Raw genomic sequence first — 15,149 nt, forward strand, 5'->3', positions numbered from 1 at the left:
TGATCGGGGACTGGGGGGGGCCGGGTCGGTAAGTCGGTAATGATCGGGGACTGGGGGGGGGCCGGGTCGGTAATGATCGGGGACTGGGGGGGCCGGGTCGGTAATGATCGTGGACTGGGGGGTCGGGTCGGTAATGATAGGGGACTGGGGGGCCGGGTCGGTAATGATCGGGGGCTGGGGGGGGCCGGTCGGTAATGATAGGGGACTGGGGGGCCGGGTTGGTAATGATCGGGGGCTGGGGGGGGCCGGTCGCTAATGATAGGGGACTGGGGGGCCGGGTTGGTAATGATCGGGGGCTGGGGGGGCCGGTCGGTAATGATCGGGGACTGGGGGGGTGGATCGGTAATGATCGGGGACTGGGGGGGGCCGGGTCGGTAATGATCGGGGACTGGGGGGGTGGGATGGTAATGATTGTGGGCTGGGGGGCCGGGTCAGGAATGATCGGGGACTGGGGGGGTGGATCGGTAATGATCGGGGACTGGGGGGGGCCGGGTCGGTAATGATCGGGGACTGGGGGGGCCGGGTCGGTAACGAGCGGGGGCTGGGGGGGCCGGGTCGGTAACGAGTGGGGGCTGGGGGGGCCGGGTCAGTAACGAGCGGGGGCTGGGGAGGTGGATCGGTAATGATCGGGGACTGGGGGGGCCGGGTCGGTAATGATCGGGGGCTGGGGGGACCGGGTCGGTAACGAGCGGGGGCTGGGGGGGCCGGGTCGGTAATGATCGAGGACTGGGGGGACCGGGTCGGTAACGAGCGGGGGCTGGGGGGGCCGGGTCGGTAATGATCGGGGACTGGGGGGGCCGGGTCGGTAATGATCGGGGACTGGGGGGGCCGGGTCGGTAATGATCGGGGACTGGGGGGGCCGGGTCGGTAATGATCGGGGACTGGGGGGGGTGGATCGGTAATGATCGGGGGCTGGGGGGGCCGGTCGGTAGGGGACTGGGGGGCCGGGTCGGTAATGATCGTGGACTGGGGGGGCCGGTCGGTAATGATCGGGGACTGGGGGGACCGGGTCGGTAATGATCGTGGACTGGGGGGGCCGGTCGGTAATGATCGGGGACTGGGGGGGGTGGATCGGTAATGATCGGGGACTGGGGGGCCGGTCGGTAATGATCGGGGACTGGGGGGCCGGGTCGGTAATGATCGTGGACTGGGGGGGCCGGTCGGTAATGATCGGGGACTGGGGGGGGTGGATCGGTAATGATCGGGGACTGGGGGGACCGGGTCGGTAATGATCGGGGACTGGGGGGGCCGGGTCGGTAATGATCGGGGGCTGGGGGGGTGGATCGGTAATGATCGGGGACTGGGAGGGCCGGGTCGGTAATGATCGGGGGCTGGGGGGCCGGGTCGGTAACGATCGTGGACTGGGGGGGCCGGGTCAGCAACGATCGGGGACTGGGGGGGGCCGGGTCGGTAATGATCGGGGACTGGGGGGCCGGGTCGGTAATGATCGGGGACTGGGGGGGTGGATCGGTAATGATCGGGGACTGGGGGGGCCGGGTCGGTAATGATCGGGGACTGGGGGGGTGGATCGGTAATGATCGGGGACTGGGGGGCCGGGTCGGTAACGAGTGGGGGCTGGGGGGGCCGGGTCGGTAAAGATCGGGGACTGGGGGGGGCTGGGTCGGTAATGATCGGGGACTGGGGGGCCGGGTCAGTAACGAGCGGGGGCTGGGGGGGCCGGGTCGGTAATGATTGGGGACTGGGGGGGCCGGGTCGGTAATGATCGGGGACTGGGGGGGGGCCGGGTCGGTAATGATCGGGGACTGGGGGGGGGCCGGGTCGGTAATGATCGGGGACTGGGGGGGGCCGGGTCGGTAATGATCGGGGACTGGGGGGCCGGGTCGGTAATGATCGGGGACTGGGGGGGTGGATCGGTAATGATCGGGGACTGGGGGGGCCGGGTCGGTAACGAGTGGGGGCTGGGGGGGCCGGGTTGGTAACGATTCGTGGACTGGGGGGCGGTCGGTAATGATCGGGGGCTGGGGGGCCGGGTCAGCAATGATCAGGGGCTGGAGGAAAGGGGCGCGGGAGATTGGCAACGATCGGGGACTGGGGGGCGGGGTTGGTAATGATCGGGGACTGGGGGGCCGGTCGGTAATGATGGGGGACTGGGGGGGCCGGGTTGGTAATGATCGGGGGCTGGGAGGGCCGGGTCGGTAATGATCGGGGGCTGGGGGGCCGGGTCGGTAACGATCGGGGGCTGGGGGGCCGGGTCGGTAATGATCGGGGGCTGGGGGGCCGGGTCGGTAATGATCGGGGGCTGGGGGGACCGGTCGGTAATGATCGTGGACTGGGGGGTCGGGTCGGTAATGATCGGGGGCTGGGGGGCTGGGTTGGTAATGATCGGGGGCTGGGGGGGCCGGTCGGTAATGATCGGGGGCTGGGGGGGCCGGGTCGGTAATGATCGGGGGCTGGGGGGGCCGGGTCTGCAATGATCGGGGGCTGGAGGAAAGGGGCGCGGGAGATTGGCAACGATCGGGGACTGGGGGGGGGGGGCGGGCCGGTAACGAGTGGGGACTGGGGTGGGGGCCGGGTCGGTAATGATCGGGGACTGGGGGGCCGGGTCGGTAACGAGCGGGGGCTGGAGGGGCCGGGTCGGTAATGATCGGGGACTGGGGGGGCCGGGTCGGTAATGATCGGGGACTGGGGGGGCCGGGTCGGTAATGATCGTGAACTGGGGGTCCGGGTTGGTAACGAGTGGGGGCTGGGGGGGCCGGGTCGGTAATGATCGGGGACTGGGGGGGTCGGGTCGGTAATGATTGGGGACTGGGGGGGCTGGTCGGTAATGATCGGGGACTGGGGGGGCCGGGTCGGTAATGATCGGGGACTGGGGGGGGGCCGGGTCGGTAATGATCGGGGACTGGGGGGGGGGCCGGGTCGGTAATGATCGGGGACTGGGGGGGCCGGGTCGGTAATGATCGTGGACTGGGGGGTCGGGTCGGTAATGATAGGGGACTGGGGGGCCGGGTCGGTAATGATCGGGGGCTGGGGGGGGCCGGGTCGGGAATGATCGGGGACTGGGGGGGTGGATCGGTAATGATCGGGGACTGGGGGGGGGCCGGGTCGGTAATGATCGGGGACTGGGGGGGGCCGGGTCGGTAACGAGCGGGGGCTGGGGGGGCCGGGTCGGTAACGAGTGGGGGCTGGGGGGGCCGGGTCAGTAACGAGCGGGGGCTGGGGAGGTGGATCGGTAATGATCGGGGACTGGGGGGGCCGGGTCGGTAATGATCGGGGGCTGGGGGGACCGGGTCGGTAATGATCGGGGACTGGGGGGGCCGGTCGGTAATGATCGGGGACTGGGGGGCCGGGTCGGTAATGATCGGGGACTGGGGGGCCGGGTCGGTAATGATCGGGGACTGGGGGGCCGGGTCAGCAATGATCAGGGGCTGGAGGAAAGGGGCGCGGGAGATTGGCAACGATCGGGGACTGGGGGGCGGGGTTGGTAATGATCGGGGGCTGGGGGGCCGGTCGGTAATGATCGGGGGCTGGGGGGACCGGTCGGTAATGATCGTGGACTGGGGGGTCGGGTCGGTAATGATCGGGGGCTGGGGGGCTGGGTTGGTAATGATCGGGGGCTGGGGGGGCCGGTCGGTAATGATCGGGGGCTGGGGGGGCCGGGTCGGTAATGATCGGGGGCTGGGGGGGCCGGTCGGTAATGATCGGGGGCTGGGGGGGCGGTCGGTAATGATCGGGGGCTGGGGGGGCCGGGTCGGCAATGATCGGGGGCTGGAGGAAAGGGGCGCGGGAGATTGGCAACGATCGGGGACTGGGGGGGGGGGGCGGGCCGGTAACGAGTGGGGACTGGGGTGGGGGCCGGGTCGGTAATGATCGGGGACTGGGGGGCCGGGTCGGTAACGAGCGGGGGCTGGAGGGGCCGGGTCGGTAATGATCGGGGACTGGGGGGGCCGGGTCGGTAATGATCGGGGACTGGGGGGGCCGGGTCGGTAATGATCGTGAACTGGGGGTCCGGGTTGGTAACGAGTGGGGGCTGGGGGGGCCGGGTCGGTAATGATCGGGGACTGGGGGGGTCGGGTCGGTAATGATTGGGGACTGGGGGGGGCTGGTCGGTAATGATCGGGGACTGGGGGGGCCGGGTCGGTAATGATCGGGGACTGGGGGGGGGCCGGGTCGGTAATGATCGGGGACTGGGGGGGGGCCGGGTCGGTAATGATCGGGGACTGAGGGGGCCGGGTCGGTAATGATCGTGGACTGGGGGGTCGGGTCGGTAATGATAGGGGACTGGGGGGCCGGGTCGGTAATGATCGGGGGCTGGGGGGGGCCGGTCGGTAATGATAGGGGACTGGGGGGCCGGGTTGGTAATGATCGGGGGCTGGGGGGGGCCGGTCGCTAATGATAGGGGACTGGGGGGCCGGGTTGGTAATGATCGGGGGCTGGGGGGGCCGGTCGGTAATGATCGGGGACTGGGGGGGTGGATCGGTAATGATCGGGGACTGGGGGGGGCCGGGTCGGTAATGATCGGGGACTGGGGGGGTGGGATGGTAATGATTGTGGGCTGGGGGGCCGGGTCGGGAATGATCGGGGACTGGGGGGGTGGATCGGTAATGATCGGGGACTGGGGGGGGCCGGGTCGGTAATGATCGGGGACTGGGGGGGCCGGGTCGGTAACGAGCGGGGGCTGGGGGGGCCGGGTCGGTAACGAGTGGGGGCTGGGGGGGCCGGGTCAGTAACGAGCGGGGGCTGGGGAGGTGGATCGGTAATGATCGGGGACTGGGGGGGCCGGGTCGGTAATGATCGGGGGCTGGGGGGACCGGGTCGGTAACGAGCGGGGGCTGGGGGGGCCGGGTCGGTAATGATCGGGGACTGGGGGGACCGGGTCGGTAACGAGCGGGGGCTGGGGGGGCCGGGTCGGTAATGATCGGGGACTGGGGGGACCGGGTCGGTAACGAGCGGGGGCTGGGGGGGCCGGGTCGGTAATGATCGGGGACTGGGGGGGGCCGGGTCGGTAATGATCGGGGACTGGGGGGGCCGGGTCGGTAATGATCGGGGACTGGGGGGGCCGGGTCGGTAATGATCGGGGACTGGGGGGGCCGGGTCGGTAATGATCGGGGACTGGGGGGGCCGGGTCGGTAATGATCGGGGACTGGGGGGCCGGGTCGGTAATGATCGGGGACTGGGGGGACCGGGTCGGTAACGAGCGGGGGCTGGGGGGGCCGGGTCGGTAATGATCGGGAACTGGGGGGGGCCGGGTCGGTAATGATCGGGGACTGGGGGGGCCGGGTCGGTAATGATCGGGGACTGGGGGGGCCGGGTCGGTAATGATCGTGGACTGGGGGGGTGGATCGGTAATGATCGGGGACTGGGGGGGCCGGGTCGGTAATGATCGTGAACTGGGGGGGTGGATCGGTAATGATCGGGGACTGGGGGGGGCCGGGTCGGTAATGATCGGGGACTGGGGGGGCCGGGTCGGTAATGATCGGGAACTGGGGGGGTGGATCGGTAATGATCGGGGACTGGGGGGGCCGGGTCGGTAACGAGTGGGGTCTGGGGGGGCCGGGTCGGTAATGATCGGGGACTGGGGGGGGCCGGGTCGGTAATGATCGGGGACTGGGGGGGCCGGGTCGGTAATGATCGGGGACTGGGGGGGCCGGGTCGGTAATGATCGGGGACTGGGGGGGGTGGATCGGTAATGATCGGGGGCTGGGGGGGCCGGTCGGTAGGGGACTGGGGGGCCGGGTCGGTAATGATCGTGGACTGGGGGGGCCGGTCGGTAATGATCGGGGACTGGGGGGACCGGGTCGGTAATGATCGTGGACTGGGGGGGCCGGTCGGTAATGATCGGGGACTGGGGGGGGTGGATCGGTAATGATCGGGGACTGGGGGGCCGGTCGGTAATGATCGGGGACTGGGGGGCCGGGTCGGTAATGATCGTGGACTGGGGGGGCCGGTCGGTAATGATCGGGGACTGGGGGGGGTGGATCGGTAATGATCGGGGACTGGGGGGACCGGGTCGGTAATGATCGGGGACTGGGGGGACCGGGTCGGTAATGATCGGGGGCTGGGGGGCCGGGTCGGTAACGATCGTGGACTGGGGGGGCCGGGTCAGCAACGATCGGGGACTGGGGGGGCCGGGTCGGTAATGATCGGGGACTGGGGGGCCGGGTCGGTAATGATCGGGGACTGGGGGGGTGGATCGGTAATGATCGGGGACTGGGGGGGCCGGGTCGGTAATGATCGGGGACTGGGGGGGTGGATCGGTAATGATCGGGGACTGGGGGGGCCGGGTCGGTAACGAGTGGGGGCTGGGGGGGCCGGGTCGGTAAAGATCGGGGACTGGGGGGGGCCGGGTCGGTAATGATCGGGGACTGGGGGGCCGGGTCAGTAACGAGCGGGGGCTGGGGGGGCCGGGTCGGTAATGATTGGGGACTGGGGGGGCCGGGTCGGTAATGATCGGGGACTGGGGGGGGGCCGGGTCGGTAATGATCGGGGACTGGGGGGGGGCCGGGTCGGTAATGATCGGGGACTGGGGGGGGCCGGGTCGGTAATGATCGGGGACTGGGGGGCCGGGTCGGTAATGATCGGGGACTGGGGGGGTGGATCGGTAATGATCGGGGACTGGGGGGGCCGGGTCGGTAACGAGTGGGGGCTGGGGGGGCCGGGTTGGTAACGATTCGTGGACTGGGGGGGCGGTCGGTAATGATCGGGGGCTGGGGGGCCGGGTCAGCAATGATCAGGGGCTGGAGGAAAGGGGCGCGGGAGATTGGCAACGATCGGGGACTGGGGGGCGGGGTTGGTAATGATCGGGGACTGGGGGGCGGGGTTGGTAATGATCGGGGACTGGGGGGCGGGGTTGGTAATGATCGGGGACTGGGGGGCCGGGTTGGTAATGATCGGGGACTGGGGGGCCGGTCGGTAATGATGGGGGACTGGGGGGGCCGGGTTGGTAATGATCGGGGGCTGGGAGGGCCGGGTCGGTAATGATCGGGGGCTGGGGGGCCGGGTCGGTAACGATCGGGGGCTGGGGGGCCGGGTCGGTAATGATCGGGGGCTGGGGGGCCGGGTCGGTAACGATCGGGGACTGGGGGGCCGGGTCGGTAATGATCGGGGGCTGGGGGGGGCCGGTCGCTAATGATAGGGGACTGGGGGGCCGGGTTGGTAATGGTCTCGGGGCTGGGGGGGCCGGTCGGTAATGATAGGGGACTGGGGGGCCGGGTTGGTAATGATCGGGGGCTGGGGGGCCGGTCGGTAATGATCGGGGGCTGGGGGGACCGGTCGGTAATGATCGTGGACTGGGGGGTCGGGTCTGCAATGATCGGGGGCTGGAGGAAAGGGGCGCGGGAGATTGGCAACGATCGGGGACTGGGGGGGGGGGGCGGGCCGGTAACGAGTGGGGACTGGGGTGGGGGCCGGGTCGGTAATGATCGGGGACTGGGGGGCCGGGTCGGTAACGAGCGGGGGCTGGAGGGTCCGGGTCGGGGGGCTGGAGGGTCCGGGTCGGTAATGATCGGGGACTGGGGGGGCCGGGTCGGTAATGATCGGGGACTGGGGGGGCCGGGTCGGTAATGATCGTGAACTGGGGGTCCGGGTTGGTAACGAGTGGGGGCTGGGGGGGCCGGGTCGGTAATGATCGGGGACTGGGGGGGTCGGGTCGGTAATGATTGGGGACTGGGGGGGCTGGTCGGTAATGATCGGGGACTGGGGGGGCCGGGTCGGTAATGATCGGGGACTGGGGGGGGGCCGGGTCGGTAATGATCGGGGACTGGGGGGGGGCCGGGTCGGTAATGATCGGGGACTGGGGGGGCCGGGTCGGTAATGATCGTGGACTGGGGGGCCGGGTCGGTAATGATCGGGGACTGGGGGGGGGCCGGGTCGGTAATGATCGGGGACTGGGGGGGCCGGGTCGGTAATGATCGTGGACTGGGGGGTCGGGTCGGTAATGATAGGGGACTGGGGGGCCGGGTCGGTAATGATCGGGGGCTGGGGGGGGCCGGTCGGTAATGATAGGGGACTGGGGGGCCGGGTTGGTAATGATCGGGGGCTGGGGGGGCCGGTCGGTAATGATCGGGGACTGGGGGGGTGGATCGGTAATGATCGGGGACTGGGGGGGGCCGGGTCGGTAATGATCGGGGACTGGGGGGGTGGGATGGTAATGATTGTGGGCTGGGGGGCCGGGTCGGGAATGATCGGGGACTGGGGGGGTGGATCAGTAATGATCGGGGACTGGGGGGGGCCGGGTCGGTAATGATCGGGGACTGGGGGGGCCGGGTCGGTAACGAGTGGGGGCTGGGGGGGCCGGGTCGGTAAAGATCGGGGACTGGGGGGGGCCGGGTCGGTAATGATCGGGGACTGGGGGGCCGGGTCAGTAACGAGCGGGGGCTGGGGGGGCCGGGTCGGTAATGATTGGGGACTGGGGGGGCCGGGTCGGTAATGATCGGGGACTGGGGGGGGGCCGGGTCGGTAATGATCGGGGACTGGGGGGGGGCCGGGTCGGTAATGATCGGGGACTGGGGGGGGCCGGGTCGGTAATGATCGGGGACTGGGGGGCCGGGTCGGTAATGATCGGGGACTGGGGGGGTGGATCGGTAATGATCGGGGACTGGGGGGGCCGGGTCGGTAACGAGTGGGGGCTGGGGGGGCCGGGTTGGTAACGATTCGTGGACTGGGGGGGCGGTCGGTAATGATCGGGGGCTGGGGGGCCGGGTCAGCAATGATCAGGGGCTGGAGGAAAGGGGCGCGGGAGATTGGCAACGATCGGGGACTGGGGGGCGGGGTTGGTAATGATCGGGGACTGGGGGGCGGGGTTGGTAATGATCGGGGACTGGGGGGCGGGGTTGGTAATGATCAGGGACTGGGGGGCCGGGTTGGTAATGATCGGGGACTGGGGGGCCGGTCGGTAATGATGGGGGACTGGGGGGGCCGGGTTGGTAATGATCGGGGGCTGGGAGGGCCGGGTCGGTAATGATCGGGGGCTGGGGGGCCGGGTCGGTAACGATCGGGGGCTGGGGGGCCGGGTCGGTAATGATCGGGGGCTGGGGGGCCGGGTCGGTAACGATCGGGGACTGGGGGGCCGGGTCGGTAATGATCGGGGGCTGGGGGGGGCCGGTCGCTAATGATAGGGGACTGGGGGACCGGTCGGTAATGATCGTGGACTGGGGGTCGGGTCTGCAATGATCGGGGGCTGGAGGAAAGGGGCGCGGGAGATTGGCAACGATCGGGGACTGGGGGGGGGGGCGGGCCGGTAACGAGTGGGGACTGGGGTGGGGGCCGGGTCGGTAATGATCGGGGACTGGGGGGCCGGGTCGGTAACGAGCGGGGGCTGGAGGGTCCGGGTCGGTAATGATCGGGGACTGGGGGGGCCGGGTCGGTAATGATCGGGGACTGGGGGGGCCGGGTCGGTAATGATCGTGAACTGGGGGTCCGGGTTGGTAACGAGTGGGGCTGGGGGGGCCGGGTCGGTAATGATCGGGGACTGGGGGGGTCGGGTCGGTAATGATTGGGGACTGGGGGGGCTGGTCGGTAATGATCGGGGACTGGGGGGCCGGGTCGGTAATGATCGGGGACTGGGGGGGCCGGGTCGGTAATGATCGGGGACTGGGGGGGGCCGGGTCGGTAATGATCGGGGACTGGGGGGGCCGGGTCGGTAATGATCGTGGACTGGGGGAGCCGGGTCGGTAATGATCGGGGACTGGGGGGGGCCGGGTCGGTAATGATCGGGGACTGGGGGGCCGGGTCGGTAATGATCGTGGACTGGGGGGTCGGGTCGGTAATGATAGGGACTGGGGGGCCGGGTCGGTAATGATCGGGGGCTGGGGGGGGCCGGTCGGTAATGATAGGGGACTGGGGGGCCGGGTTGGTAATGATCGGGGGCTGGGGGGGCCGGTCGGTAATGATCGGGGACTGGGGGGGTGGATCGGTAATGATCGGGGACTGGGGGGGGCCGGGTCGGTAATGATCGGGGACTGGGGGGTGGGATGGTAATGATTGTGGGCTGGGGGGCCGGGTCGGGAATGATCGGGGACTGGGGGGGTGGATCAGTAATGATCGGGGACTGGGGGGGGCCGGGTCGGTAATGATCGGGGACTGGGGGGGCCGGGTCGGTAACGAGCGGGGGCTGGGGGGGCCGGGTCGGTAACGAGTGGGGCCGGGTCAGTAACGAGCGGGGGCTGGGGAGGTGGATCGGTAATGATCGGGGACTGGGGGGGCCGGGTCGGTAATGATCGGGGGCTGGGGGGACCGGGTCGGTAACGAGCGGGGGCTGGGGGGGCCGGGTCGGTAATGATCGGGGACTGGGGGGACCGGGTCGGTAACGAGCGGGGGCTGGGGGGGCCGGGTCGGTAATGATCGGGGACTGGGGGGACCGGGTCGGTAACGAGCGGGGGCTGGGGGGGCCGGGTCGGTAATGATCGGGGACTGGGGGGGGCCGGGTCGGTAATGATCGGGGACTGGGGGGGCCGGGTCGGTAATGATCGGGGACTGGGGGGGCCGGGTCGGTAATGATCGGGGACTGGGGGGGCCGGGTCGGTAATGATCGGGGACTGGGGGGGCCGGGTCGGTAATGATCGGGGACTGGGGGGCCGGGTCGGTAATGATCGGGGACTGGGGGGACCGGGTCGGTAACGAGCGGGGGCTGGGGGGGCCGGGTCGGTAATGATCGGGGACTGGGGGGGCCGGGTCGGTAATGATCGGGGACTGGGGGGGCCGGGTCGGTAATGATCGGGGACTGGGGGGGCCGGGTCGGTAATGATCGTGGACTGGGGGGGTGGATCGGTAATGATCGGGGACTGGGGGGGCCGGGTCGGTAATGATCGTGAACTGGGGGGGTGGATCGGTAATGATCGGGGACTGGGGGGGGCCGGGTCGGTAATGATCGGGAACTGGGGGGTGGATCGGTAATGATCGGGGACTGGGGGGGCCGGGTCGGTAACGAGTGGGGTCTGGGGGGGCCGGGTCGGTAATGATCGGGGACTGGGGGGGCCGGGTCGGTAATGATCGGGGACTGGGGGGGCCGGGTCGGTAATGATCGGGGACTGGGGGGGCCGGGTCGGTAATGATCGGGGACTGGGGGGGGTGGATCGGTAATGATCGGGGGCTGGGGGGGCCGGTCGGTAGGGGACTGGGGGGCCGGGTCGGTAATGATCGTGGACTGGGGGGGCCGGTCGGTAATGATCGGGGACTGGGGGGGGTGGATCGGTAATGATCGGGGACTGGGGGCCGGTCGGTAATGATCGGGGACTGGGGGGCCGGGTCGGTAATGATCGTGGACTGGGGGGGCCGGTCGGTAATGATCGGGGACTGGGGGGGGTGGATCGGTAATGATCGGGGACTGGGGGGACCGGGTCGGTAATGATCGGGGACTGGGGGGGCCGGGTCGGTAATGATCGGGGGCTGGGGGGGTGGATCGGTAATGATCGGGGACTGGGAGGGCCGGGTCGGTAATGATCGGGGGCTGGGGGGCCGGGTCGGTAACGATCGTGGACTGGGGGGGCCGGGTCAGCAACGATCGGGGACTGGGGGGGCCGGGTCGGTAATGATCGGGGACTGGGGGGCCGGGTCGGTAATGATCGGGGACTGGGGGGGTGGATCGGTAATGATCGGGGACTGGGGGGGCCGGGTCGGTAATGATCGGGGTCTGGGGGGGTGGATCGGTAATGATCGGGGACTGGGGGGGCCGGGTCGGTAACGAGTGGGGGCTGGGGGGGCCGGGTCGGTAAAGATCGGGGACTGGGGGGGCCGGGTCGGTAATGATCGGGGACTGGGGGGCCGGGTCAGTAACGAGCGGGGGCTGGGGGGGCCGGGTCGGTAATGATTGGGGACTGGGGGGGGCCGGGTCGGTAATGATCGGGGACTGGGGGGGGGCCGGGTCGGTAATGATCGGGGACTGGGGGGGTGGATCGGTAATGATTGGGGACTGGGGGGGCCGGGTCGGTAATGATTGGGGACTGGGGGGGCCGGGTCGGTAATGATCGGGGACTGGGGGGGGGCCGGGTCGGTAATGATCGGGGACTGGGGGGGGGCCGGGTCGGTAATGATCGGGGACTGGGGGGGGCCGGGTCGGTAATGATCGGGGACTGGGGGGCCGGGTCGGTAATGATCGGGGACTGGGGGGGTGGATCGGTAATGATCGGGGACTGGGGGGGCCGGGTCGGTAACGAGTGGGGGCTGGGGGGGCCGGGTCGGTAAAGATCGGGGACTGGGGGGGGCCGGGTCGGTAATGATCGGGGACTGGGGGGGCCGGGTCGGTAATGATCGGGGACTGGGGGGCCGGGTCGGTAATGATCGGGGACTGGGGGGGGTGGATCGGTAATGATCGGGGGCTGGGGGGGGTGGATCGGTAATGATCGGGGACTGGGGGGGCCGGGTCGGTAATTATCGGGGACTGGGGGGTGGATCGGTAATGATCGGGGACTGGGGGGGCCGGGTCGGTAATGATCGGGGACTGGGGAGGTGGATCGGTAATGATCGGGGACTGGGGGGGCCGGGTCGGTAATGATCGGGGACTGGGGGGGGCCGGGTCGGTAATGATCGGGTACTGGGGGGGGCCGGGTCGGTAATGATCGGGGACTGGGGGGGCCGGGTCGGTAATGATCGGGGACTGGGGGGGCCGGGTCGGTAATGATCGGGGACTGGGGAGGTGGATCGGTAATGATCGGGGACTGGGGGGGGGCCGGGTCGGTAATGATCGGGGACTGGGGGGGGCCGGGTCGGTAATGATCGGGGACTGGGGGGGGCCGGGTCGGTAATGATCGGGGACTGGGGGGGGCCGGGTCGGTAATGATCGGGGACTGGGGGGGCCGGGTCGGTAATGATCGGGGACTGGGGGGCCGGGTCAGTAACGAGCGGGGGCTGGGGGGGCCGGGTCGGTAATGATCGGGGACTGGGGGGGCCGGGTCGGTAATGATCGGGGACTGGGGGGCCGGGTCAGTAACGAGCGGGGACTGGGGGGGCCGGGTCGGTAATGATCGGGGACTGGGGGGGGCCGGGTCGGTAATGATCGGGGGCTGGGGGGCCGGGTCGGTAACGAGTGGGGGCTGGGGGGGCCGGGTCGGTAATGATCGGGGACTGGGGAGGTGGATCGGTAATGATCGGGGACTGGGGGGGCCGGGTCGGTAATGATCGGGGACTGGGGGGCCGGGTCGGTAATGATCGGGGACTGGGGGGCCGGGTCGGTAATGATCGGGGACTGGGGAGGTGGATCGGTAATGATCGTGAACTGGGAGGGGCCGGGTCGGTAATGATCGTGGACTGGGGGGGTGGATCGGTAATGATCGTGAACTGGGAGGGGCCGGGTCGGTAATGATCGTGGACTGGGGGGGTGGATCGGTAATGATCGTGAACTGGGAGGGGCCGGGTCGGTAACGAGTGGGGGCTGGGGGGGCCGGGTCGGTAATGATCGGGGACTGGGGGGGGCCGGGTCGGTAATGATCGGGGACTGGGGGGGCCGGGTCGGTAACGAGTGGGGGCTGGGGGGGCCGGGTCGGTAATGATCGGGGACTGGGGGGGGCCGGGTCGGTAATGATCGGGGACTGGGGGGGCCGGGTCGGTAATGATCGGGGACTGGGGGGCCGGGTCGGTAATGATCGGGGACTGGGGGGCCGGTCGGTAATGATCGGGGACTGGGGGGCCGGGTCGGTAATGATCGGGGACTGGGGGGCCGGGTCGGTAATGATCGGGGACTGGGGGGCCGGGTCGGTAATGATCGGGGACTGGGGGGGGCCGGTCGGTAATGATCGGGGACTGGGGGGCCGGGTCGGTAATGATCGGGGACTGGGGGGGCCGGTCGGTAATGATCGGGGACTGGGGGGCCGGGTCGGTAATGATCGGGGACTGGGGGGGGCCGGGTCGGTAATGATCGGGGACCATGGGGGGCCGGGTCGGTAATGATCGGGGACTGGGGGGCCGGTCGGTAATGATCGGGGACTGGGGGGGGCCGGTCGGTAATGATCGGGGACCATGGGGGGCCGGGTCGGTAATGATCGGGGACTGGGGGGCCGGGTCGGTAATGACCGGGGACTGGGGGGCCGGGTCGGTAATGATCGGGGACTGGGGGGCCGGGTCGGTAATGATCGGGGGCTGGGGGGGCCGGGTCGGTAATGATCGGGGACTGGGGGGGTGGATCGGTAATGATCGGGGACTGGGGGGGCCGGGTCGGTAATGATCGGGGACTGGGGGGGCCGGGTCGGTAATGATCGGGGGCTGGGGGGGCCGGATTGGTAATGATCGGGGACTGGGGGGGTGGATCGGTAATGATCGGGGACTGGGGGGGCCGGGTCGGTAATGATCGGGGACTGGGGGGGGCCGGGTTGGTAATGATCGGGGACTGGGGGGGGCCGGGTCGGTAACGAGCGGGGACTGGGGGGGGCCGGTCGGTAATGATCAGGGACTGGGGGGGCCGGGTCAGTAATGATCGGGGACTGGGGGGGCCGGGTCGGTAATGATCAGGGACTGGGGGGGCCGGGTCGGTAATGATCAGGGACTGGGGGGCCGGGTCGGTAATGATCGGGGACTGGGGGGGGCCGGGTCGGTAATGATCGGGGACTGGGGGGGCCGGGTCGGTAATGATCAGGGACTGGGGGGCCGGGTCGGTAATGATCGGGGACTGGGGGGGGCCGGGTCGGTAATGATCGGGGACTGGGGGGGGCCGGGTCGGTAATGATCAGGGACTGGGGGGCCGGGTCGGTAATGATCGGGGACTGGGGGGGGCCGGTCGGTAATGATCGGGGACTGGGGGGGCCGGGTCGGTAATGATCGGGGACTGGGGGGGCCGGGTCGGTAATGATCGGGGACCATGGGGGGCCGGGTCGGTAACGATCGTGGACTGGGGGGGCCGGGTCGGTAATGATCGTGGACTGGGGGGGCCGGGTCGGTAATGATCGTGGACTGGGGGGGCCGGGTCGGTAACGAGCGGGGGCTGAGGGGGCCGGGTCGGTAATGATCGGGGACTGGGGGGGCCGGGTCGGTAACGATCGGGGACTGGGGGGCCGGGTCGGTAATGATCGGGGACTGGGGGGGCCGGGTCGGTAATGATCGGGGACTGGGGGGGCCGGGTCGGTAACGATCGGGGACTGGGGGGCCGGGTCGGTAATGATCGTGGACTGGGGGGGCCGGGTCGGTAACGATCGGGGACTGGGGGGGCCGGGTCGGTAATGATCGGGGACCATGGGGGGCCGGGTCGGTAATGATCGGGGACTGGG

Source organism: Pristiophorus japonicus, chromosome 2, assembly GCF_044704955.1.
Source record: "Pristiophorus japonicus isolate sPriJap1 chromosome 2, sPriJap1.hap1, whole genome shotgun sequence".
Classification (NCBI taxonomy): Eukaryota; Metazoa; Chordata; class Chondrichthyes; family Pristiophoridae; genus Pristiophorus; species Pristiophorus japonicus.